This window comes from Aulostomus chinensis, chromosome 17, assembly GCF_037954235.1.
Source record: "Aulostomus chinensis isolate RoL2024-O1b breed Wild chromosome 17, RoL_Achi_v1.0, whole genome shotgun sequence".
Lineage (NCBI taxonomy): Eukaryota > Metazoa > Chordata > Actinopteri > Syngnathiformes > Aulostomidae > Aulostomus > Aulostomus chinensis.
The window spans coordinates 25,229,164-25,256,955 of NC_141336.1; the positions used below are offsets into that span (position 1 = coordinate 25,229,164).

At 46.8% G+C, this 27,792-nt stretch overlaps 1 protein-coding gene and 1 long non-coding RNA gene across 5 annotated transcripts in view; one reads left to right on the forward strand and one right to left on the reverse strand.

Annotated features, from left to right (window-relative positions):
• LOC147246916 (uncharacterized) overlaps window positions 1-27,792 on the reverse strand; it is a 148,873-nt gene that overhangs the window by 66,045 nt on the left and 55,036 nt on the right. The window lies entirely within an intron of this gene.
• Window positions 11,472-27,792, forward strand: part of lrfn5a (leucine rich repeat and fibronectin type III domain containing 5a) — a 100,496-nt gene continuing 84,175 nt past the window's right edge. For both annotated transcript variants that reach the window (XM_086182521.1, XM_086182522.1), the window contains exon 1: window positions 11,472-11,786. The gene's annotated coding sequence lies outside the window, so the exon portion shown is untranslated. The remainder of the gene's footprint in view (window positions 11,787-27,792) is intronic.

Here is a 27,792-nt window from a genome sequence, read left to right on the forward strand (position 1 = left end):
GTGTTTCAATTCTTTGGAATCATTTGCAAGTTTTGCTAATGATTCCCTCATTGATTCCAGTGGGCACGAATTACATCACCACCCACGTTGCGTAGCTTGCATAAGCAGCGCAACGTGGGTGGTGATGTCATTCACCAGTGCAGCAGGCAGGAAACATGGCGCAGAAGCGGCACAAACCCTCGAAAGTTAAGTTACATTTCAAGAGAAATGATGAAAACAGAGCAACTTGCAGTACTTGCAAAGCGAATATTTCCTCAAAGGGAGGAAGTACTACCACTATGCAGAAACACCAGCACACACAGCACGCCATAGCTAGGAATGAATGTGGCGTTTTTGATCTGCTCCGGAGTGAATCTCAACCCAGCAGCAGCGGCAACGTTAGCACGTCTGCTGTTAATACTGCAGGTAGCTAACCAGCCAACACTGCCTAGCATGTAAGGGTTTGTAAGGTCATGTTACTTCGAAACTAAACAAAGTTTATGCTAATCGACCTGTCTGTTCTCTTTTTTCCAAATGAGAAAAGATAAGAGAATCAAAAAAGAACCGCATCATTAAGCAGAATCAAAAATGGAATCGGAATCGTAAACATCGTATCAATTCCTGTCCCGATGCTGCGCTGGAGTCTTTTCTTGCTAATCAAGCAACAAACTGTGCCAAGAGATGAGTTTGCCAGTCCAGCTGGTAGCTGGCCAGCACGGTGAAGCAGTCTGACTGACATAGGTGTTGCAATAACCTCTTGGAAAGGTGTAGAGCGGAGTAGGAGGAGTTAGGGTGATTCAGGTGTAAACGTAGACAACCCAGATACTTAATCTCTTAACCCAGTCATTGCTCCCTCAGACTGAGGACCATTTGCATTGCTGTGTTTTATTCAGACGATGTTCTTAATCAGGTTCATATCTGATAACCGCCGTCACAAACAGCTACAGGGTAGAGGACTGATCAACTCTCAGGCTGAGCGGCAGATAAGTTGGCAGCAGAGTGGCGCCAAGATCACCTGTCTTCACAAAGTCTGTGTGTCGTTCGGCCGACAGCTGTCATGAAGGCTGCGCCGCCTCTGGAGTTTGAAGGGTTCACTGTCACAAATGATGGACGTCAGTGATGGAGCGGTCACCATCAGTCACTCGCCACATCCTTTAGATCAATATCCCCACAGAGTCATGTCAATGCCTCTGGCTGTGTGTGTGTGTGTGTGTGTGTGTATACCTTGTATCACCAACACATTGGGGACATTTTGGCTGGTATCTCTTCACATCAGACAGCTGCTGTTTCCAAAGTTCCCCTCACAACGCCAAACAGCTACAAACTCTGAGCTAACTGGCTAGCTAGCTAGCTGGTAGCCGCCTACACACAGACAACAACAGGTTACTGGCAATGATCTGGATGGTGGAATTAGGAAGGTCTGTTGATAATGAATGAGGACACGTTTCCTGAGCAGAACCCTGGTATTCTCCAAATACATCGTCTGAGCTCAAGACAACTACGATTCGCTTATCGAAGTACAAACGATTCCAAATGTTTTCCTCCTGTTGCAGAGTAATAACGAGCTAAACCAGACAGCTGACACGGCACCATGGAGGGACCAGGTGTCTCTGACTATGAAACAGTTCTGAACATTCCACTATATCAGGCCTAGCCAACAATCACTGCTGTGTAAGCCTGCACAGCTCATGAGAGTCGCTAGCCAGTGTAGCTACACAATAGTTGCGCCCCCCCCGCCCCATCTCTCCTTGTTAAAAGGTCAACGGTGTCACTGTCAGAAAATCACTGTCATTCATGGGGATCTGCCCAGTGGCGCATCTGTCCAGCGAGCCCGTCTCAGCTCAGTTCTGAAACCAGACGGACCTTTCAACACCCGTTCAGCCAGTGGCGAGATCGCAGCAGCAGATCAGAGGCTCTCAGAAATCCTTCGGCTGCAGAATATTTACTTTTTCTTGGTTTTTTTGATGCGATCAGCCAAAATCTCATTCCTTGAATCTATAATATGTGGGACACGAACATTTTTCTAAGTGCATGCTGGCCTAGACTTTCGTCACTTTTACAAAATGTATGAATGGCAGACTTTCTTCTATGGCACGAATCATCTCTGAGGAACTCATTAAAATAGATAAAGATTATTCATACCGCTGTAGTCGAAGGGAGAAGAGCTCGCGGTGTGCAGCAGCAAGGTTGGAGCGATGCGAGGCCATTCATCAGGAGTCAAAGGAGCACAAAGAGCTCACTGGAGCGCAGGATTTAACCATTGTTTGGCTGTTTCCTCGCAACAGAGCCCCGCGAGTGTTATGACAGTCATAATAACCTGAAGTTATCGCTCCTCATCAATGAGAGGGATGTGCTTTTTATAGTCTAAATAAAAGAAAGCACGTATTATTTGACGCTGACATTCACGGTGATCATGCGGTTTATCAAAAGCTCTGTTTTTATGTTGTTTTATAATTTGTTGCTTTCTGAATCTTTGGTGCTGAAACATACAGGACACGTACCAGGATGGAAAAGGTCAAAGCTTAAATGAACATTGTTGCAGCTGCACAGCTCCTTTGTCTTTGCTGTCTGACAGAGACGTGTGTTTTACATGGAGCTCTGGAGTTGAGCAAACGACATAGTAAATATTGCGAATGGAACAAACACGGAGCCTTCAGTGCGTCAGAAACCTCTCTGATGCCGAGTTTCCCAGCAGTGCTTTGATGGTTCAGTCAGTTGAACACACAACATCCAGACTACATACAAGCTAAAGCATTCGGGGACTCAGGGGCGTCCTGTATTTCAGGAAGTTTTAGGTCCACAGAAGCAGTTTTTTTTCTCAGAACATTTGAGCCTGTTTAGAATGGAACTCCTGTCGGAGCGCCAACAGATAAACAGAACCTAAGAATGTGTTCGACTTTACGGCAAAGCTTTTTTGATTTGATCCCGAATGTTTCACGACTCAACCCTCCGTCTCAGATCTCCTCCTACTCACTCACTCCCTCCACTACATCTCTGACTCCGGGGGGGAAGTGACTCAAACGCAGCAAACCAGAGCCAAGAAGGTTCCTTACGGTATGAGACTCATTCACCTGTTTGTGCCAAGACCACATGAGGAGGCCACTGCGTTCAGACACCGTACGTGCCTCCACCTCTCCATATGGGGGCATATTTCCTCCTCCTTTCCTCTGCTGTTGGGTTCTTGGTGCACTTCTCTTTTTAAAAAGGGAAACATGGAGAATAACAGCAATCACATACAAAACGAGGGCAAGCAGCACTCTGCTGGATGTCCTGTAACATCGGTAGAGCAGAATCTTTGGGACCTGAGATGGGGGTGTGAGTGACGTGCTGTTTCCTGCTTTTTGGACGGATGAAAATCAGAGATTTCAAGTTACGTTGTGATCCTCCCAAATATTCTGATTTGTAGAATTCGTTTTCAGGCTTTTAAATAATTAAACGACGTGTTAGTATCTGTCGTTGTACTCTATAGGGCTCATTTGTGCAATCATCTCTTTTTTTTCTGGGTGATGCGGGTGTTGTGATGCTTCCAGTGTGTCAGGCTGAACCGTCCCCGCATCTTTGAGAAGCTCCAAACTCATGGCTCGTATCAGAGTGTAGATACTGAGTTTATTAGTAATGCCAGCCTTGTTGTTGTAAGGCACTGAATGAATAAGAGGCTTGCAGGGCAGGCTTATCTGTCAGGATGCACACACACACGAAAAGAAACACCACCCAATACATGAACACAGTCAGTACGAAACTGCAAATATGTCTCCCAAAGCCAGGTGAGCATGCATGTCAGCCCTGATAGTAACACACCTATTGAAGCACATTGATGATGGCACACTCATAAACATATTCACTCACTGTTTGGCCACACTGAGGAGTAAACAAGTCAAAGACGTCTGATTGTGGCCTTGTCTTGTTAGCTGTAGCATGAATAAGAGGCTTGCAGGAAGGGCTTATCTATTCGGCAATACACACACACACACACACACACACACACACTTTTAGAAGCCTTATCTGAGTCAAGGTAGATAACATTGCGAGGCAGAGTAAGTAGCAGATCTTCACACGAATAGCGCATGTATCTGGCTTCAGGAGCAGCTTGCATGGTCAAACACACGTGCACGGTTCCCCGGGTAACAGAGCAGATGTTGGGACCTGAAGCAAAGGTGGCCAACAAGACGAACATGACTAACGACGGCGTCTGCTTGGTGATGTGAACGCGCTGTGAGAGGCCTCGGGCCGAGCACACACCACGGAGGCTGTGATGCTCAGGTGATGGCAGCGTACTCTGAACCAGTAGCAGGTAGGTGACAGCTAGCTCTGCTAAGGCTATGTTCAGTGGTGACCAGTGCGAACGTTAGCATGTCACTCATACTGAGTGGGTCTACATTCCAAACTTGGTGAAATCCAGCAGATTGAACACATCTGGTTTCAATGCGTCTCATCAGCGCCAGCAGTTTTAGCATCTCACACAAACACACTTGTTTTTCCAGAGGGATTTTAGACCGGAGCCAGAGAGCCAGGGAACAGCAGACCTACAGAGGCAGGTCCTCACCTGAGCGTAAGGGATCAGCATCAGGCAGTTTCCTCTGTTGTGTCTCTGTTTAAGGCTAAAAAAGAAAAGCAGGTTTTCTTTTGGTGACAGACCTGATGACCCGTGGGGACATACGGGCCGGCACGCTCCGTCTCCAGAGAGGAGCTGCATCCATGTAGACATGCTACAAATTTCAGGAGGACAAAACATGAAGTCGCTGCTGTTCTCAGGTGGTTTAATGAAGGTTAATAAAGCAACTAACTGACTGTGTCAGCTGGTGCTGCACTGCTCTGAGCAAAGAGCATGGGTATGAATCAGTTTGTGTATCTGCTGTATTTATGTCTGAAAATACATGAATCTGCCGAACTGGCACCAGTATTGCCGGGTAGTTTTGCTTTGTGCTGACTCTCCTGTGGAGTGGATGCGCTGAACTGCAGCCCACCAACCAGCAGAGGTCCAGCTGGTCCTGCCTCATATTCCTGTGAACGTATCACATGAGGACTGAGTGCACGTGCAGCACATCTGTGTCCTGCGCTCGTTCCCTGTCCTGCGGGGCTGTATTAGCAGCACCTGCTCATTCAAGAACGTGCTGTTCTCCATCTTCTCTTCTCTCCTGCATCGTTCATCCTGAGCGCAGCGCTGCTGCGTTGACACAAAATGATCTTCAAGTTACATAAAACTGTTATGTAAAACACTTGAGGTGATATCAGGCTTGGTATACATTTGAACCAGCAGACACTGATGTGGTGCAGTTGGTCCATGTCAGTACTCCGACGTGCTGATGTCAGTCAGCTGCAACTGAAGGAAATGTCCTCCTGACGCCTGAAGCTTGGACGCCACGCCTGCAAACATGTCTGCAACTTAGCTTCTTCTGAGGGTTGGAAAAAATACGCAAAACAGCTGCTGAATGTAAGGGAGATTAGCGATGTAGACCCACAGTTCCACTGTGATGTTACAAAGTAAAAATAATTGCCTTATTCAGAGTGTGTGTGTGTGTTTTAGTATTGTGAGAAAGTGTTCTGGCCTCGTTATTTTGGACCAAAGCTGGCCGTGTCAGAACTGTCAGAACTTTGGCTGCTAATGAACCTCATCCTTTATCTGCAGATGCTTCATCCACGTTAGAGGACTCAACAGCATAAAAGGCCAATTTTAGCCTTCGAGTGCCTCACCAGCGCTGGAATTTAACACTCCTACTTGCTGAATTGCAGATGGTGTTTTCAGATGTTTCTATTGTTACGTTTTTAGTGAAAGTAACCCTTCGATGCTTCACTGCTGATATTTTAATCATTCTCAAACTGCTCCAGACGAGGGTGCCTCATGCACCGTCCGGTCCCTGGGGACAGTGACTCAAAGTTCCAATCTAATTTTTCCTCTGAACTTTTTATCTTGGGTTTTAGCCACAAAACCCTCATCAATGCACTTTCATCAGGGGTTTTAATTTGGTGTATATTCTTCTAAGGTTTGGCAAAGTAAGTAAAGCATCACTTTCTTTGGACTCCCTGTAGGAGACGGTGAGAAGCTTCATGGCAGCTTCCCTCTGCTTCGGTCCGCTGAAGAAGCCGGTTTCTGCAGTACACACCCACTGAAGGAAATTCATAAACTCTGCTTGTTAACGGCATTCCTCATTACCTGGCTCAGGAGCGGAACGATTCACATAAAACACCCCATCCTCCTGTTGGCGTTCACACGAGTGTCACAATGTGAAGTGTACATAATCAGTTGTATGTACTTCAGGTCTGGTTTCAAATACTCTGCAGCAAAGCAGAGAAGACCAGCAGTGAGAGGAAGTTCTGTCTTTAAGTAACTTATTTGCAGCCTTGTTTATGTCTTCTTGGGTTCAGCAGCTTTACACCCCATAACTGTGTTCATCATGGAGCCAATCACAGGCTCTACTGTAGGTCACTGATCACTGGTAAAGCTGTGGTGCTTCACATTGTCACACAAGTGGTTGTCACATCCAGTCCAGCTCTCGCCTTGTTTTACCGTGGTTACATGGAATGTAAAGCCGTAACGGTGTCACCGGGTGCCAGCCAGGGCTCTCTATGACCTCACCACACAGCTGAGAAGGGCAGTAGAGTCTCTATGCACATTTCAGAACAGTTAGATGGCCTAAGTGCCATTTCTAAGGCTGTGACCCCCCCCCCAGCTTGAGGAGGATGAATGTGCAGTTGAACCACAGGTGACATGCAATGGAACAATTCCTGGAGTGGAGCTTGAACTCATTGCTGAGTGTGTACTTTCCTGACCACTCATCTGTGTGAATCTCAGCCAATACGACCAGCTGCTCTCTGCAATCGCCGTAACACTTAATCAATAGCTTGATCCATAGTGACAGGCGGCCAAAGCTTCGGCAGCTAACGTTGATACTGACGACACCTTTGTGCTTCTGGACAGAAAACGGCGTGAACATCAGCTTCACTGGGGACTTTAAAGCCGTTAATGGTTTAAATGACAGTCTGCGTCAAGTTGGAGCAAGTAGAAGAGAATTAGAAAAGGCAGTTTTGAAAAATCAACAATACGTGGAGTCATTCATGGTAGATCCGAGCGGGGCTCATCCTGGTGCTACAGCAGGCTGGAACCTTCCAAAAGGCAAATATGTTGACACAAACACACAACATCAATTCAGCATTCAGCGCTTGAACAGGTTCCTCCTCTGACCACTGATCCAGGTCTCGCCGAGGGATTTCAGTTCTGCCGTCCAATTATTTCAGACTCACTGGCAGTTGACAACACAGTCTCCAGATGATCAGACAATCAATGCCCTGATCAGCGGCACTGGCAGGCAGCTGATTCGCTGGCCAGCGATTGTCAGACTGGACTGGATGAGAACGAAGCCTCGCTGAAGCCTGACACCAACTGGATTGCCATCATCGCCGGCTTCTCTGGAGTCAGACACGGTTTGACTCTTGAGTATGACCTCACATGAATGGTGTGGTAATATTACAATGACACGTGGCTCCCGGCGCAGAGAAACAGGAAGTACACTGGGTATTACAGAATATGTCTGCTGTCAATTTGGTGACTAGCTCAAATTAAAGTGTTGGAGGATTACTGATCATCCAACTGGGTTAAGAAGACCTGGATTATACCTGACGATGACCTGGAGGGTCAGTAGAACCATGCTGCTGGACAGTTTAGCTCTGTTCGCCGCCACTTCACACTTTTTCCCACTTCAGTGTGCACGGACGTCTTTTATTTAAAACATCCAAACTCAAACGAAATCAGCTGCAAGCAGCAGAGAACAAGCGGACATCCACACGACGAGCGCCAGCACAGAGCCTCGTCACATGAAGATTCAGGCAGTTGGCCACTGACCACCACTGGGATTTGAACCCTCAACCACTAGATAGAGGGTTTAACACGTCGACACACAGGGAAAAAGATGAAATGCCTGTTTGGCAGTACAAAAAAAGCTGCCCACCCCCACCCACACACACCTCTTGTGGCTGCAACCTCCCTGCGTTTGACTCGCTCCTTGAAAGCAGCAGGATGTTTCCTCCTCCGTTAGCATGACAGCATTAGCAGACATGTTAATATCAATTAGCTAAAACTGCACGGAATGACAGGCAGGCTTTGTTTTCCTGTTCCCTTGTGCTTGGATCGGCAATCCTGTTCTGGGGAGAGGGAAACATCGCATCTATGCAGAGGTGATTAAAGAGGTAATTCCTCTGATGAGGTAAATACATTTCATGGCAATTGCCAGATCAAGGCTAATCGTGAATGAAGTAGATGAAATAAATGAATTAAAATGAAATGAATTCACTTGCTGGAGTCGTGCTTATTTAGCTGACAGAGGAGCGTCTCCCGTTTCTCACATCTTTCCTGAGTGAATCAAAAAGCCGTGAAGCGGACTTGTTGGTGGTGGCGGCTGGACTGGCCTCGGTGTGACGGTCTACACCCGGCGCCTCCAACGACGCGGCTTCCGGAGGAAGTGGAGGACCGTGTAAACCACCCAAATGTACAAAAACTCCAAGACTTATCGTCCCAGTTTGGTTCATCTCGTCCCCGGGGCGCCGTGAAGTGATGCAGAATTCAAGCAGAAATTAAAATATAATATAATTTCTATGAAAGTATTCATACAAGAGCGACATACAAAGTCCTCGTGTTAAAAAAGGAGATAAAATCAGAAGGCAGGCAGGTAAATAAAGTAAATATGCAGGTAAATTACAGATACATGGAATATTGATTGAAGTACATTTCTGAACATCCTCCCTTTACACCCTCCAGCCTGGACCGGAGCCGTTGTGTTCCAGGGGAAGAACGTGACTCCAGTTCAAGTCAAAACCAGTTGGATTCTGAGTGGTCAACATTTCCAGACTGGTTTATACCGGACAGCTTCAGCTTCCGCCGTAAAACTGGAAACCACTAAACCAAAGATCTTCGTCCGTGAGATGAGAGTAATTGTTCGGGTCACTGGTGACCAACAACCCCATCAAGCCCTGCATGTAGTTTACTGTGTTGGGTTCTTCTGTGGGACAGTTGGACGGTAAAAACTGCATTTATGGTTCCCATAAAGCGCCTCATAACCTTAACAAAGTGGTATTCCAGGATTGATTATATCGCTGAGCAGGGATGCAGCGACAAGACAAAAGGAGATGAACCTGATTAGGCTCTTAATGGGAGACCAGTTGGCGAGTGCCCACATTTATGAGCACTTTGTTAACAAATGAATAGTGATTTCAGTGGGGAGCCGTCAGCCATCGGCCACCTGACAGCGTCTGAATGACTCCAGCAGCTGTTAGGGGCTAATCAATACACTGACTGGCAGCAACATCTGCCTGAGGGCTGGATTATGCTGCTTTATTGTCGCGGTCAACGGCTCTGCGGCGGTGGGGCTGCTCCTCTCACAGGACTTCCAGCTGCGGCGGGCTGGGAGGAGGTCGCCCTCCAGGGACCCGCAGGAAACAAAAGCTCAAGACCAGCGCAGCCTCGTTCACTGACCCAAGTGGCGCCCACCGCGTTGGTCCTAAACTCCAAACTGTGGAGACGTCGCCCTCGCTGAACAGAGCGAGCTAACGTTTGATTTGAGTGTTTTTGATAAGCGCCAGTTTCACTGCCGTTGGTTTATTGTCCCATTCTGTCACCCCATGAAGGTTAATTTTCTGTCTAATTCTATGAATTCTGGTGTTCCGCGCCAGTCGGGGTTTAGTTGGCAGCTTCTGGGTTTCAGTGGGACTTCTGTCTTCATCAAAGATCTCTGGACGTTTCTGTCCTGATTGAGTTCTTTGACTACGGTTAAGTTCCATTTTAGTCTTGTTTAAACCAGAACAATCAACTCAATCTTCACGTTCTTAGAAATCCATGAATTCTGCTGATGTCTAGAATTCAAATCAGTTGAGTTTTAATTTAGCATGAAAGGATCTGGAAAGTAGAGGGAGCAGTCTGTTCCTGTCTGGTTTTCACTGACAGGTCAAGACGGAATATTCAACTGTCATCCAACATTTTGGTGATAAGTACTTGTTGGGTCCCTAATACTGCAAGAAATACTGCAAAGTACGTGGAAGATCTCTCTCCTTCTCATACTAGGAGAGACGGATGACGGAGGAGGGTTCTCTCTCTCTCTTTCTTCACGCAGGGTGTCGGCCACTGACTGACGGCGTGTCTGTAACTTCCAGGCTGCGGGTTTAAGCTGCGTGAAGCTCGACGAGGTTACCGGGGCCTGTCCCGGAAATGACTAGGATTTTATTTCAAAATAAAAGACTTGCCAGAGGCTGGTGGGAATTTTTTGAGGCTCTGAACCCATTTGACTCTTGCAAATGAGTGTGTGTGTGTGTGTGTGTGTGTGTGTGTGTGTGTGTGTGCGCGCGCTTCTTGGCTACAAGACTAAACAATAGCCTGTGTGGGGAAATGCGAGAACAAGCTAAACTGCGGAACAATTGATTCAGAGGAATAAAACACAGAGACGTACAGTCTCCATTTTGTTGCTTTCTCTTGAGTCACAACCACAACGCCACCTGAGACATGACAACACACTTGAAACATTTTATACAGAAGTTGCAGCTCAACATGTTTGACAACAAGGAGCAAAGCATATTTAAAAAAAATAACAATTGAAACTCATGTTACCATCCTGCTAAAAGAGATCATGTTAAAGGGAAGATGAGGGTTGAAATCCCACAGCTGAAGGACTGCAGTCCAACACTTGAGGCCAGTGACATCAGAAGATATCAGGCCACAGTCACTCATCAAGGCTAGCGGTTGACCAACTAGGAACACATGCCTGCTGAACCGGGGATGCCACGGCGTGCACAACCTTAGCGGTGATAGAAACATGTTTCTAACACAGGCAACCTGAGCAGCATCTGGAACCACCAGGCTGATGTCACAGCACAACACTGCCGTGAAACTGGGCTAATAAAGAGCAGATGGGGTGGATCCTTGAGTCTTATTTTGAAAGAAAGCAGCCGGAAACGGAACTCTTTGCCTGTGTCAGACTTGGTAGCTCTTCCACCCGCTGCACCGTCTGGATTAACGATGCAGGAGAAGCGACCTGCGCGGAGGACCGGGGATCAGCGCGACTCCGAGGCTAAGCTGCTGCTGCTGCTGGCGTGAGGACCGGACGGCAGCTTTGCCGGTACATTACCTGGACATTACCTGGTCTCCCAACTCCTCTTTCATCCAGATTTAAGGGTCTATTCTACCCCGGACTGCAGAGGAGACGCGCGTTGTCCTACAGACAGAGAGAGGCTGGAGATTCTTACCAAGGAAAACTATCGTTTGATGTTTGGGGTTTTTGGTGTGTTTTTTTTCTAAGTAAAGCTGCTAAATCCACGGGAATCCTCACCGGATTATAACACTTCCCAACCTTTCACTTGGAATATTTAGTTCCTGTAGTTGGAATTCTGGGAGCGGGCGGAGGAGAAGGAACGCGGGGAGGCAGTACCGGGACCGAGGTGGGAAACAGAAACGGTTTGTGGGGAGCGGGAGGGAGGAGGGGGGGTGCGTTTCTCTTCTGGATGGGATTCTTCCTTCAAGCCGCGGATGGAGGGATGAGACCGGGAGAAGGAGCCGGGGAGAGAGAGAGCGAGAGAGGAGGGAGAAGAGGAGGATGTGGTCGGGCGCAGTGAGAAGCGGACGCAACCCTCTGGAAGCCCGGATCCAACTGTAAAACCTGCTCGGGATTTTTTAACCCCCCCGGAGGGATAATACACGCATTCAGCCCTTGGTGCGCGCGCGCGTGGGAGCTACCGTGTGGAGTTATTATCATATTCCAGTGATGGGGTTTGGGGGGGCAGCAGCGCCCTGACAGCCGGCCGCCGGCCCGAGGACACGTCGGCTCCTGGAGGTAAAGTTCCAACTCCATCCTCTCGGTTCTCGGTATGTGTGTGTGTGTGTGTGTGTGTGTGTGTGTGTGTGTGTGTGTGTGTGTGTATGTGTGTGTGTGTGTGTGGGGGGGGCAAAGGAGTTGTTCCTGTATGTCCCTGCACAGAGGCAGGCGGTAGTCTGCATGCTGATGGGGTGGGGTGGGGGGCAGTATTGGGTGGGGTGTGTGTTGGGGGGGGGATAAGGCTTCGAGGTGCTGTGATGGAGCAGCTGAGCGGGCTGCATCTGGACAAGGTCAACTATCGAGCCCGGAACAAGTTATAAGGCGTGTGTGTGTGTGCGTGTGCGTGTGTGTCCCGATGCCGGAGGTTGGTGGACGCAGGCTACATTCCAAATGCTCTCTATTCAGTTGACTACGGAGAATAAATGACTGTGTGTGTGTGTGTGCGCTTGCAGATTCGCGCGCGTGAGCAGCAGGGAGAAAGAAAACTCGTGCGTGTGTATGCGCGCGCACGTGCGTGTATGCGCGCGCGCCCTGTGACAGCTTCCAGATGATCGCTGGAACCCGCAAGGGCAGTAATTAAAGCTCGCGCGCCTCAGCCCCTTCTCGTGCGCCATATTCAGCACCTGTCTCCAAACAGAGTGTGTGTGTGTGTGTGTGTGTGTGTGTGTGTGCATACATATGCTACTTTAAACAGCGATGAAAAGAATAAAACGTGCATATATGCATTTCCACGTGGTGTGTGTCTGTGTGTGCACGTGCACACCTAGCCCCACTTTCAGCCTGAATGATGAGGACTGTGTGTGTGTGTGTGTGTGTGTGTGTGTGTGCCATCAGTGAAGCCTGCAGCTCATGACACTCCAGTTGGATTCAACTACAAAACAATTCTGTTAATGAAGTGAAGGATTGATCAGTTATTTCCAGGAATGCTGGATGATGATGATGGTGGTGATGATGATGATGGTGATGATGATGATGATGATTATTATTATTCAGTTGTGGTGTTTGTCGATTGCTGGTTTGAGGGAACGTTCTGGTGACGTCATGTTGAGCCGTGGGAACCTCTCAAACCAGGCAGAGGTGTTCTCGGTTCATGAACAGTTGATCAAACATGTCAACAAAAGTCAACGATGAAGACGAACCCCTGCAGCTGCTCAGGTAAACGTAAGGTAAACAACACAGACATGATCGATCGCATCAGACTGATTGATTATCAAACACCATGAGACGTGGGCTCCGTTATTCCTCCCTCCAGCTCTTTTTATCATTGTTTTTTCAACTTGAAGAAAGACGGAGTTGATCCGCGCTTCAAACGGTTGACAGAGATCATTTCAAAATGGAACTAAATAAAGAACCGCATCCGAATGTGTTGATTCCTTGTTTGATGTGTTTGCATTCTGGCTTGTGGGTTGTTTGTTTGTGCTCTAGCTTAAACATCCTAATTATGCTAATAAGCGTTCGTGGTATGAAGGGATTATATCAGGAGATCGGTCAGATGGAAGCGTCCATTAGCAACAGTTGCTATCAAAGCTAACCACACAGCTGAAACATTGGTTTTCACCGGCGAACATCAAAGTGGATTAAATTGACACAGAAATCCTCACCAACGGCTCCGTGGGTCCTCACCCAATAATCAGTGATTTAATTTGCCGGGATTATAATTTGCAGTAAATCACTCGAAATGATCTCAAATTTAAAATAAAAAAATTACCATTTTAATCAGACCTCTTTGCGACGAGGGCGGTGGAGTTTAATGGGTCTCTAATTTAGAAGTGTGACACATTGGAAAATGTCTCTTCCAAGCTTCTCCGCGCCGGACGGGAGTTTCGCTGGTTTGTTGCAGCGTCGCCGCTCGCATTGATTGATCAAGGCAATAAATTTATGCACACAGGCCACTCACGCTGGTGCTAATGGCCCGTGGATATGGAAGCATTATGCAAATGCTTCTCTGGCCCTAGAAAAAGAGTGTGGGTGAGTGAGCGAGGGAGACGCTGCTGATTTTCAGTCCATTTTAGTGGTGTTTAGCCTTCCTATTTACATCTAAAGGGAGTGGTTTGCCGTGCCATTAGCTTCAAGATAAACGGCAACACATTTGTGTAATGAAAGAGCTTGTATTTTAAAGCTCCTCCCGACTCTAAATTGGTTTTTACAGGCACCCGTGCTAAACGAATAGCATTTCAAATTGTACGGAGTGATAAAGATGGAGAAGCACTCGGCCCACTTGACTGTGTGTTGCTATCTGGATAATCAAAGAGCAGGCGGCGCACACGCATGTGAGAAGGCAGCTGAGGTGAGGCAGACGCAACACGTCTCTCAATATATGCTCTTCATTTCAGCCACCCAGAGGAAAAAAGAGGCGTTATCAGGCTGTAACACGGGAGTAAAGAGGCTGTAAGGACGGTTGTTTATTCCTTATGGGGGCAGGGGGATTTTATTATGCCCATCTTTCTTCTTACCCTCTGTTTATCTGCTCTCGCTCACTCTCTCTTTAGCTATCTGACGGGGGGGGGGGGGCTGCAGGATCCTGCCGAGTGAATGGTGGAGCTCTAATTCAATTTATTCCACTGCTCAGAGACAGGCAGAGCAGGAGAGAGAGAGAGAGAGAGAGAGAGAGAGAGAGAGAGAGAGAGAGAGGGGGGGGGGGGGAGAGAGAGAGACACCACAGATGTGAGGCAACATTTGCTATCAGCAGTGGTGAGACGCGCCTCATTGGCAGCGCGTGACATCTGGATTGATTCTGCGTGCAACTGAGGTGGCGTCATGAACAACTGGTGCAATATGACCTCAAACATGCCATCAGTGAGTCTCCTGGCTGGAGAGAGAGAGAGACACAGAGAGGGAGAGACAGACGCACAGAGGGAGAGACAGACAGAGAGACCCTCTTCTCTTTCCCCAGTTCTCACCTAAATCAGCTGAAACATCAATGAGTGACAGCTCAGGATGAAGCTTCCAAATTACTTCGAGCCCCAAAGGTGCCGTTGTTCCAGGGAGAGGAACGGCGCAGCCTCAACCCTGAGATGAATCTGGCGTATGATCTCGTTTATGTTCGCTCAACAGGCGCGTAACGTTTCGTCGTGAAAAGATCAGATAATTGATTAGTCAACTCAACGATTCCTCTCATTATCACTATTGATTCGTTTAAACCTCAATTTTCTGCACGCCATTCTATTCCACGCTTTAGAGGGAAAAACATAACAAATGATGTCTTCTTTCACGCCTGACAGCTTTCCAATCTGATCACAGAACAGTTTTAACCTTCCGCTTGGTCCCGCCGGCCGGGGCAGGGCGGCGTGAGCCGACATGACGAACCCCAGGACACTTTACAGTCATACATCATCAGAGATGTTACATTTTCTGACAAAAAAGTCTGGGAATGTTTTAAAAGTCTGCGACAGAGATGGTTTCCAGGGCTGCTGGGGCTGACATGACAACAGGGCTGCAGCGCTTTGATCTGCAGGGATTCTTCAATTTACAATATCATTATTGAGAAATAGAGATGAAAAAAGAAAGTCTTTTATTGTTGTACTTGTTCAACAGAAATGAAATCCTTGAGGTGCTGTGGGGTAAAAATTACACATCGATAAGATTTATCTCTGAACACGTGTCACGCACAAGTACCAGCGCTCCCAGTCAGCGAGTGTCAGTGTTGCTGCGTCACTGCCGCAGCTCTGGGTTGGTCCAACTGGTCCAACTGGTTCAACTGGGGTTCACAATTGGATGCTGACTTGTTGTAAAAGAATGTTTACTGATTTTTGGTGTTGGTGATGCTGACAAGTAAGGCAATGCATTCGAAAAGTTACATTTGAGCTGAGTTCTTTCAGATTTGGTTTGACTGATAAATGACTGATTGATAATCTTACACAGAGGGATGAATGATCTGTCAACCCCGTGCTGCCTGGACGAGCTCGTCTTCTACAGTGTTGCATTTGTTCCTTGTGGAGGAACACAGAAGTTTCTTGGTGGCCGAGAGGAAACTGGTGTGGCTTCAGAGTTGTTGGCAGCGGTGCTGAAGCTCAGTAGCTCTAAATAAATAGCTGCTCTTTGCCAAGGCAGGATTAGTCTTTGGCTGGCTGCTGGCTCTCGTTAAGTTCCCTCCTAAAATCCATTACAAAGTCTTTAATTACTTTGAAAACAGATTTCTGTTGTTGTTGTTGTTGTTGTTCTGTCATTTTCATGGAAATGTTAATGTTTAATGTTGAAAGCCCTTCAGGGTGCCGGCCCTGACATCAATGTTCTAACATCCTTCTGTTGATCCGTGAACTGGAGGTGTTGAAGGTGCAGGCTCGCAAACGATGACCTGCTCCTCCCACTTCATATTCAGAGGAGCAGAACCTGGCGCCATCACTGACCCTATCCCGGGAGCGGGGAGAGGAGCGGTGGTTCCCATCCACATCGACATCCAGGTTCCATCTGGGTGCTTGAATTATGAATGGGCCATAAAAGAACCAGTCCAATGTCAGACCTGGTAAAGGTCAACGTCATCATCATCATCATCATCATCATCATCATCAGGAGGAGGGAGGTTCTAGACCTGCTCCACTGGGAGAGAGGTTCTAGACCTGCTCCACTAGGAGGGAGGTTCTAGACCTGCTCTACTAGGAGGGAGGTTCTAGTCCTGCTCTACTGGGAGGGAGGTTCTACACCTGCTCTATCAGGAGGGAGGTTCTACACCTATTCTACTAGGAGGGAGGTTCTACACAAGCTCTATCAGGAGGGAGGTTCTACACCTGCTCTATCAGGAGGGAGGTTCTAGACCTGCTCTATCACGAGGGAGGTTCTACACCTGCTCTATCAGGAGGGAGGTTCTACACCTATTCCACTAGGAGGGAGGTTCTACCCCTGCTCTACCAGGAGGGAGGTTCTAGACCTGCTCTATCAGGACAGAGGCAGTAGGACTGATGGAGAGTTTTGCAGGGACTTGATTGGTACACGAGCATTAACTTGTAAATTCTTCTGTCTACAACAGACTTTAGTTTGCATGAATATGAACTTTGTGGTGTAAAATCAGGACTGGACTCAAATTGACTGTCATTCTGAGATGAATTCTGAACCTGGTGGGACAGTTGTCTCGAGGGGATTCCACCAGATGGGGGAGGAGTTGGCCCACCTTTCATGAAAGCACTCACATGATACGAGTCAGCAGCTATTTTTTTTTAAAAAAATCCCAAAGATGAAATGTGTGAAAATCAGTGTACAAATTGACAGAGATGCTTTGTAGTGTTGCTATTTGAAAAACAAAAAATGGCGATGGATGTGAAATTCCAGTTGGAGTATAGTGAGATCTCTCTCTCTCTCTCACACACACACACACACACACACACACACACACACACACACACACACACACACACACACCCCTAAATGGTCTTCCGCATCTATGAGTGCATTATGTGCAGCAGAAGAGGTTGAGGTGAGCTGCCTCACCTCCAGAACTCCGCGTTCTACCTTTTCCAGTGGGCATCATTGCGTTGCGGCGCTGCCTGTAAAGCAGCTGACAGACTTGCTGAGCTGGTGCGTCTCCAGATGCTCCACACTCCTCAGCCTTTGTCAGAGAAACACGCTGACAAGGTGCGAGCTGCATTTTTGCAGAGCTGCATTTGTGAGACGTGTCACATTCATGTGATGTGTAGTTTCAGTGGCAAAAAAGCGCCTTGTGTTTGATGTTTTACAGCATATTGTAGGTTACAAGTGGGGATGAGTGGGAGTAAAAGACCACCCACTGCTCTAGGGGAAGTTGTTGGAGGGCTAATGAGGAATATCTGGATCAGTTCCCTTCAAAATAAAAGCAGTGATGCTTTATTGCTTGTATAGATTTGCCTCAGCTGCTTCCAGAACCTGACTGTAAGCTTCCAGCTCTTCTGCTGGTAGCTAGCAGTTAGCAGCTGAATTTGATGTGATGAAATCAGTGTATTGAGGGGGCCGCCTCCTAGAAAGCTGCTCTTTATCAAGCGTTACATGTAGACACGCTGCACAGCATGAGCAGTTGGGCCAACTTGAGGTGTGATTTTGTACGCTGTGAGTGAGTGTTTGTCCTCTTTCTGAACCCCCCCCTGCCCCGGGGGGCTATTTCCATAAATAACAGTGCATTCTCAGTCAACTTGTCAGGTTGGATAAGAGATGAAAACAATGAGGACCACCCTCAACGTCCTTCTGAAGACTTGCTGCTCCGCCATCACGCCAACATTCATTCTACAATTCTACAATTTCATTTAGCAGACGCTTTTGTCCAAAGCGACGTACAACACAAGCAAGAATTTAGACTTAATTAAGGAAAAGTCCATAGGAGGCGCAAAAGTGCTTCAGTTGTGATTTGGTCACAGGTACTGCCATCTAGTGGCAGAAGAAGTGTCGCCCCCCCCCTTTTTTTTTTTAAATATAACAGACATACAACATGACACAACACAGTTAGTGCTACATAGTCACTAAGTGCTGGGTCTTGGACCCTCTGACTGATTCTACCCCAAAGAGGAGCAGAGTCAGGTTCAGTGCCTCGGTGCTCTCTGAACAATTGAGTCTTCAATTGTCTCTTAAAAGTAGAAAGGGACTCAGCAGAACGCACAGAGTTCGGTAGTTGGTTCCACCATTTGGGAACAACAGAAGAGAAGAGTCTGGCTAGAGATTTGGAGCAGCGCTGGGCTGGAAGCACCAGGCGTCTTTGGCATGCAGAGCGTAGTGGGCGAGAAGGAGAGTAGACCTGGATCAGGGATTCCAGGTAGGCTGGAGCCGTTCTTGTGATTGTTTTGTAAGCCAAGAGAAGTGCCTTGAATTTGGTCCTGGCTGCCACTGGAAGCCAGTGAAGAGAAACCAGCAGCGGGGTGACATGTGCCCTTTTGGGCTGGTTGAAGACCAGACGTGCTGCTGCATTCTGGATCATCTGCAGAGGCTTGAATGAGCCTGCAGGGAGGCCTGCCAGAAGAGAGTTGCAGTAGTCAATGCGTGAGATGACAAGAGCCTGAACCAGAATCTGTGTGGTCTGTTGGGTCAGGAAGGGTCTGATCTTCCTGATGTTGTAGAGGGCATAACAGCAAGACCGAGAAACTGAGGCCATATGAACCTTTAAGGTCAGCTGGTCATCAATCATGACACCCAGGTTTCTGGCTGAGTTTGTGGGCGCAAGTAGGCTCGAGTCAAGTTGGACACTGACCTGAGGCTGAACAGATGCACAAGCTGGAAAGACCATAAGTTCAGTCTTAGAGAGATTCAGTTGAAGGTGGCGTTCCTTCATCCATGAGGAAAGCCTTCACTGCTGCAGTGACACCTCAACCACATTCACTTCTCCTCAGCACATCTAGATTTCCTGGTGACACTGGTACACATGGAGGGGGGTTAACTCACCATTTTGCAAAAGACATTGAGATTTCTGGCAGCACATGAGGATCGTAAATTCTCACATCCCAAAATGGATCACTGCAGTAGCGGCGGTGGCGGCGAGGGAGCCTCAACACAGGCAAGATATCCCACTAAGACATCAAGATAAAACACACTTGGCTGGTGTCCACTTCTCACTGATGGTCTTTGTGTGAAAAACCTGAGCTTCTAATGTCATTGCAGCTTGCATAGACAATACTGTGTATGTAATAAGTGATTGGCCTACTCAGACGAGTCTTCTTACGGTCCACAGAATAATGAGCAGATAGGAAATAATCGCTCATCTTCATAGACTGTTGCTGGAGGACACTTGTTGCTGCGGCGGATACAGACGTGTCAGCGCGCTGCACAGAGATGATGTGGGTGGTGATGGAGGTGGAATCTAATCATGCTGCTAACGAACTGCTCAACATCAGGTTAACCCTAACTCCTAGTTTAGTGGTTCATGTCCAGTCAGCAGGGGGGCAACAGTCCAGAGAGCCCCCAGTTTTGTTCGTAGAGCAGTTTTTGGGTCACAGTTTCAGTTTGATGACATGATTTGAGAAGCGTGTCTGGATTATGTTTCAAAACAAAGATTAGTTCATTGCTTAACAGTTCTACATTAACCTGCTGTTATGAAGAAATCAGCACCATGGACAGTTCAACAGAACCTGGTATTACATCAGCACCCCGGACAGTTCTACAGAACCTTGTATTACGTCAGCACCATGGACAGTTCTGCAGAACATGGTATTACGTCAGCACCCCGGACAGTTCTACAGAACCTTGTATTACGTCAGCACCCCGGACAGTTCTACAGAACCTGGTATTACGTCAGCACCCCGGACAGTTCTGCAGAACCTGGTATTACGTCAGCACCCCGGACAGTTCTACAGAACCTGGTATTACGTCAGCACCCTGGACAGTTCTGTCTTCCATTTCTTTCTCCTCACTCCACTTGCCAACTGACGGAGGATTTAGATAAAAATTTTTTTTTGTTAAATTTGATCGTCTATGTTGTCTAAGACTTTAAAGTAAATATAAATTTAAAGCCACGTCAACCTCAATTAGCTCTTATGTTTTAGTGAACTCAGTGTAACTTAATAGCAGCTCTTTGAGCCCCTGGCTCGTTAGCATTCTGGAATGTAGACTGATCAAACCCTGGAATTTATTAACTCAGCATCATGTGGACATCGTGTTACAACTGTTATTTTCACCGCTGATCAAGAAGTCCAGAGAGAGAAAAAATATGCAGCAAATCCTTTCCTAGGAAGCAGCAAATGTTTGACTGCAGGACCAGATGTCCACAACTCTGTGGGCTCCATCGTGGATGGACGAATGGAAACGGCTGTATCAAGTACTGAGCCTTGTTTTGGTTATCCTCAATGCTCAGCTCTTGATCCGTCAGTATCAGCTGTAATAACCATGTCTGATTGACGCTCCTCTCGTGGGACATGTCTGGATATGGATGAGTATGACAGAACTAGTTATCAACAGCAATGAGCTCTTCATTTAACCCATAAATGGAAGGTTGTATGTGGTTTTAAGTGTGACAATGGTGTGACGCTCTCATCACAAGGACAAGAAGGTCATCCAATGTAAACGGCGATGTTTTTCGGAGCAGCAGAGGGACCGAAAACTGAGTAGATTAAATGGTGCATTTAATTAAGAGGCTTGGGATCAGGAAGTCAGAGATCAGTCTTGGCCCATGCCAACAGTAGCTACATTTAGCCTAGCTTGTTAGTGCCTGCCATCTGTTCACACACAGATTAAGGCTACACAGTAGACCCTAGCTGAAGGTAGACTCTCTGCTTCAGCTCTGGACAGGCTGTTGGGCCTGGAAGCTGCAATTCTCTGAGTCCTCCCTTGGGAAGACACTGGTTCCTCAAAGTGAGATGGATCCATAGAAGATGTTCTATAAATAATCATCAACATTTATAATAGAATGCTGTAGATGTCACAGTCAATAGCAGCAAGTTGGCATACGTATCCAGTAGACAGCAACATAGTTGAAGAACTGGATACTTGATGTCTGGACAGAAATCCAGGAATGAAACAAGCAACAAAAGTGAAAATGCAGATGCCGGAGGACAAGATGGAAAACTCCAGCTGAACCGGGAAAGTCACAAAAACTTCAACTATGCATAGAACTAAAACCAGGACTGAACTAATGACAAGAGGAAAGACATGAGGGAGAACACAAGGGCAGACCCCCTCAAACTAACGTGACTGGAGGAGAAACGATAGGAACAGAGATGGGCGGAGCTTCCCACCATCTATTTAATGAAAGTCTCGCTCATTGACATCTGTGCACCACCCCGGGAAACCTTGGCTTGCAAATTAAAATCCCTCTAACTGCTAAACTCTTTAGCTGAGGGAAGTATACGGTGCTGCATTAAAGTGAAGTGACAAGAGGATGAGGACAAGGAAGAATCACTGCCCGGGACGTGAGGCTGCTAACGGCGGCCATCGTTAGCTGAGTCCAGCTGGACGGACTAGCAGACGCTATTGTCGGGCAGATGGGAACATGCCCCGAGACCAACCCGCACAGCTACAAGGTACTCGTGCTACTACAGAATATTGGCTAATAGAGGTTGTAATAAACTAAACTTCTAAACAAAAATAAACTAAACACCCAAAACAACAACACAGGTGGGAACCACAGGAAGTAACGAAGACAGGGTTGCACAAACACAAGACGTTAAGATTAAATGCTGCAAAACAACATATGATACATTAGGAAAATAAAAACCCCAAACTGAAGTAAACAGAACAAAAAGCTCATGACCACAGATGCTGAAGATCCCAAAGCTGAAAATCACAAGTTGACAGCAGCGTTGTGAAGTGTCTTTGCTTGTGTGACAACGCCGGTCTCTTTTCCCTGGCTAATGTAGCTGCTCATCTGCTTTACAAGCTGTGCTAGCGAAATCAACCAAACCCCATGAACCCCCTCGGTTTTATATATATATATATATATATATATATATATATATATATATATATATATATATATAATATGTAATTTTTGCATTCTTTTTTTATTTGGCAGTAACCTGAGTGGAGCCAGCTGGTACGTACCAACACAGATTAGTATATTTGGCTGATGGATATTGGTCTGGGTGGAAGCAGTTGCTCATAAATTCAGAGAACTGAGTGGACGTTCTTATGTAATCCAGTGACTGGTGATAAGAACAGGCAGGATGTTGGTGAGCTGCTTGTTGGAGAACACTTCAGACCAGGAAATAAGATGTGAATTCATATCAGTTGCAGTAATGAATTCAAGGGTATAAGCTTGTTTCCAGAAGTGAGTAATTGTACTGTATATTTACTCCCTCAGCAGTGCTGAAACTGATTTATGTTGGGTAATATCATATTTGCCTATTTGCTTTAAAACAGTTTCTTTTTCTGCCACTTCTTTGAATGATATTATCTCTTAGGAGAAGGTAATCTACAAGTACAGACTTAAATTAAGTGTTGGCAGCACCACAGAGATTTTTTGTTGTTGTTCTGAAACACAGGCAGAGGAGGCTGGGTTACAGTCTCAAACCTGCAGGTTGAGGAAAGCATCATGAGACGTGAGACCAGGGGCAAGATGAGTCTGAAACGCAGTGGACGGACCCCTCACTGCTGAGGCTGATTGCCGTCTGCCTGCGGTTGTCCCTGCATGCGACTCAGACAAGCACATTTTTCATCAGGCTCCCCCTAACTGGAGTTTATGATTATGAAATATGAGGGACATCGTGTTTCCTTCATCCTTTGTCCTCTTTTAAAGGCCACGTTTTGCCTAAAAAAAAGCCAGATGCAGACAGTTCATGAAGGAACTATCATGCTGTTTTTGCTAAGAATGTAAAGATATTTTTGATCGGCCTGACTACACCTCAGCATGTTCATAATCGTATCAAAGGTGGAGTCTGAGAAGCCCCCTGACCCATCGGCACCGGTGCACGGTCGAGCAGTTAGCGGCTGTTTGACATTTATCGACTTTTAAATCATACAAAATGTTTCTTCTCCCTCTTTGAAGTTAATTATTGTCATTAACGGTATGAACTAAATCGAGTTTATGTTGTCTTAAGGGCTAGAATTAAAAATTAAAGCTGGCCTGTGGCATCTTTACATTTACCGTGTTCCTCCCCAAACACACAACAGGTACCCTTGAGGGCAGACGAAAAAACTGAGATTGTTGAATTCCAGCCAGATCCTGGGTCAGGCTGGAATCCGGATTTTGTTAGCAGCAAAGTTAACGTAGCAAGCTACGGGGAGCGCTCAGGTGATAGAGTGGCGGAGCGCCCCCCCCCCTCCACCTGCTGTCATGACTGACAATCTGATTATCTGACTGTCAGCAAGCAGGGACGCACACACGATGACAAATGGATAAGATTCATGAAAGACCTTCTGTTCAACACACTGCAAGGCAGCCCTGTAAATTCTTATAGATGGCAGGAACAAAGTAGTGCCTACATGTGTACTTACGTAGGCAGCAATCTACACACACACAGAGTAGTGGGCCGATAAAAGGACGTAAACGATACCACGGATGGCCTGAGGAACCTGAGCAGAAGCATGACTCAACCGTTTACCAGCACTACACAATGAGTCAGCACATTTACCTGAGACGGACTGAGAACACAATCGACCCAACACACGGTCAGCACGGGCTCAGACATACGGCCTAACAGTTTGGGGCATTTGGTTGGTTAAGGCTGTTGTTCTGATATGGAACCTTTTACCTCAGGGGACCACATCCAATAATCTAGTCGCAGAGTAACATGGTGTTGCCTCAACGTGGGGGTGGGGGGGGGGGGGGCGCATTAGCTGCTCATGTGCAGCTGCGGGCCAGATTATTCACCTGGGTGCAGATAATCTTCAAAGAGCAACTTAACAAAGCTGAATCTTATTTTTGTCGAGCTCCCGTGTTTAATCTTCTCACCTCGCTGCAGTGATGGACGTCGGTCTTCAGTGTCATTACTGGTGCAAACTTTTAACCCTGCAGTGATGCAGGCCACGGTCATGTGTTGCTGGGAAGGATGCCACCTTGGACCTGATCTTTAAATACCAACACTGACGTGACCCAGGACAGAGGACATTCTGCTTCCTGCATTTATCAAAATGACACACACTTTTATAAATACTTGACAATTTTGTCGCCATACCCAAAAATGTTTTGTAATCGAATCCTGACTCAGGGCGTCGGCGGCCTGCTGGCAGAGAGAATAACCTTTTTATTTTACACATTCTGTCCAAACTGTAAAATCATTGTCTCCCCCCTCAAAGGACAATCAGACGTCGCATTCTGGACGAAAAGACAAGCAGCGTCTATCAGCTGAGTCAAGACAGCAGCAGCTGCAGATTTAACAAGATGACTTGGCAGTGGAGGTTCAGATGCCTATTCCACTTTGGTATGGAGTGTGTGTGTGTGTGTGTGTGGGGGGGGGGGGTAACTGAGTCCAGGTATATTGCAACATAAGTGAGTCACAGCCTGTGACCCATTTGAGCTCTGTTGCTCAACGTGACCTCATTCTGACTGCTCACAGAACAGCAGATCTCTAACTCACTGCAGATGTTCTCATCAATTTCCCTGAACCTGCAGATGATTTTTTGATGTGAATCCGTTTCACCTGAGCTGTGAAAGTAAAGAAGGAGCTCTGAAAGTGTTAAGCAGCGCGTAAAATTAATGCATTTGAGATGAAATAATTGCATAATTGACTCTGAGTCATCCCCATCAAGACACAACAGTATATCAAGATGGAGGCATGCAGTTCTTCTGCATCTTCTTCTTTGTGTAAACACCAACCCTGCCAGGACCTCTGGTTCTCATGGGGACCAAAGCCTGAATCCAGTAGAATATAATTGGCGAGTTCCTGGTTCAGGTTAGGGTTGGACATCAGTGGATTAGGGTTTGGCCCCGAGTTTGACCGTCCTTATGAATGGAAGTCAATGGAATGTCCTAGCAAGGATAGCTGCCCAATCGTGTGTTTGAGTGTGTGTGTGTGTGTGTGTGTGTGTGTGATCTCAGGTGATGTCGACCTTAAAGACAACAAGCTAGTTGGCCTTAATCCTGCATCAGAACACAAGTCCGCTCAGTGAGGGAGTGTGTGTGTGTGTGTGTGTGTTCATATTAGATGTGTCATATGTAGCATGGTAACAAGCTCTCACAAGACTACACACTCACACAGTACGTGGCGAGATAAGCTTGTTAGCAAGGCTTTGGCTCAAAGGAGGTATCTGATTGTGCGAACAGTATTGAGGCAGCATTTTTGTGTGTGTGGGTGTGGGTGTGTTTGTGTGGGCTGGATGGGGGTGTGTGAGGGGAGGGAGGGGTGTGTCTAAACATCAAAGAAAGGAAAGAAAAATCCTGGAAAAAGACTAGTTTCAACTTAAAAAGAAAAGTATGAGTTAAGCGTGAGGTTTTTCCATCGGCACCAGCTGGGGGCGTGGCCTCGTCGCATCCACAAGCAGGAACTTATCTTCCTTATAGGTACATTACCAGGTGGTGTTAGCACTGAGCTCCAATCAATGTTAGACCCCCACTCTCCTGTGGGGTCTAAACGCTGTCGTCTGTTTGTACTGCATGATGAGGACTTTACCTGCTTCAATAAAAGATGTTTAAACTAATTAAGGTGGCCATGGATCTGGACGCCTCTGGCGTCTGCGAGCAGGTCAACATGCTAACAGGAACTCCTGTTTGGAGCAGAGACAAGGAATAAGAGGCGCCGCATTGCTCATCGCACGCCAGTTCCATCAAAATGATGTTGGCTGAAGCTAAAAATGCTGCTTTACGTTGCCTTCGTTCTTCCGACTTGCTGCTAAATCCACAGCCCAGGGTTTACAGAGCAGGTAGAAAGCCAGGAAAACACTCAGCTACAGGAAGGACCTTCAGTTGACACGGACAAAAACAAAGCTTGAAACACTGAGTTGTCTGACTTTATGCCTCTAAAGTAGTCACAACTCAGTCAGACCAAAAACAAAGTGTTTTTTCCTGTTCATGCAATGTTCTAATTACTCAGAACTCCTAGATTTACTCCCTGTCATGGCTCATAAATGTGTTTCATAAACTTTGTAGTGTCACATCCATCCTTTTTTTTTTAAAATCATTCATCTGCTTATTTGAACAGGGACTGGAGTCGCTCTGAAAGCAGGTGGCCCCGTTGGGCCTCCTTGATGATGGAGGTTTGTGCTCTGAGTGCCTTCTCTTTATCATTTTATTGATCTGTAGAGTTTCACGAGTCAGTACGTGGAGGCGTGCTGGGATGGTCTACAAAATAAACGCCTGTCAGCGCCGGGATGCAACGACAGTCTCGCTAAGGACTTCGGTCTGCAATCGTTTTGAGAGGCACGGGTTCAGTGGCGTACTGCAGTGAGTGCGGAGGCCACTGTGAGCCGCTCTGCTCTGTCTCTATTAATCCATGTGCATGACGCCTTCGCTTTAGAAAGAACGACTTCCTACGGCATGTTTGTGCATGGATGTGTGTGTGATTATTATGTCGTGATCAGAAGCCATCTGGATTGGCTTGCTCATATGCATATCATGGTGTTAAGCATGATAAATATTCATGGCCGGCGTCTAAACTGGTATGAATATTCATGTTGCCTCCCAGACGTAGACGGGAGGAGTGCCTGTGATTTCAATCAGCAGATCAGAAATGAACTCATCCTTTAGGGTGGTGGACGAGAACATGTGACCATGGCCACAGGGCACCTTGGTGCGCTTGCTGAGCTCCATATGTAAGTGGATTATTACATTTACAATGCAGGGATATAAGGTACACAGCACACCAGGTAAGCATTGCCCAGAAGGTAGCGCAAATGGGAAAAACTCAATTGGAGCTGATGTTTATCTGATCTCACATCACAAATGACGGCTAAAGTCAAAGATTTTCTGTACATCTCAATTTGGCCACTCGTTCTGAGGCTCTTTGCAAAGAAACTAAATTATTCAGACACTCACCAGCGAGAAAGGCATGGCACATAATTCATAATAATCTCCCTCCAGGTTATGTTTTGAATTTAAAGGTGTGAGAGAGAAGAAAAGCACATCAGAATGCAGGACAGAGGAAGCAGGAAATGCCAAACTATAACGATCTCTCATCCTCCATCCCACACACACCAGGGCAGCGTTCTCACCTGCTGAGGTTCAGCCTGATTAAAATGTTAATTTGAGCAAACCTACTCAGAAATACGCACCAAGTTCACTGAGCAATATTCAAATTCACTCTAATTTACCTTTTCACACACCTGCTCCTCAACACAATAAGCGTCACAAAATGAGCAAACACATCACGGGCGAGCGCTGGGACGGGACGCGCAGCACCCACGTGCTTGATTGTTCTTTCGCTCTTGTCTGACAGACGAGCAGAAGATTTTGATGCAGACAAAGTAGCTGTTTTTCTTTTTCTGAAATATAGCGTGACTAGCATGTGCACACGTGTCTGAACAGAGAGAAGAATTTGGAATGACTGTAACTTCATTCAAACACACACACACACACACACACACACACACACACACACAATCCCAAGTGCTTTAAAAGAAAATACTAGAGGGGAGAACAAAGAGCCTCCTTGAAGAGTAAACATGAATTATTCACTCCATCAGATAAGAGGATGAAGAAAGAATGAGAGAGAAAGAGATGGAGGGAGAGAGATGGAGGGGAGGGAGGGAAGGAGAGAGAGATGGAGTGTGG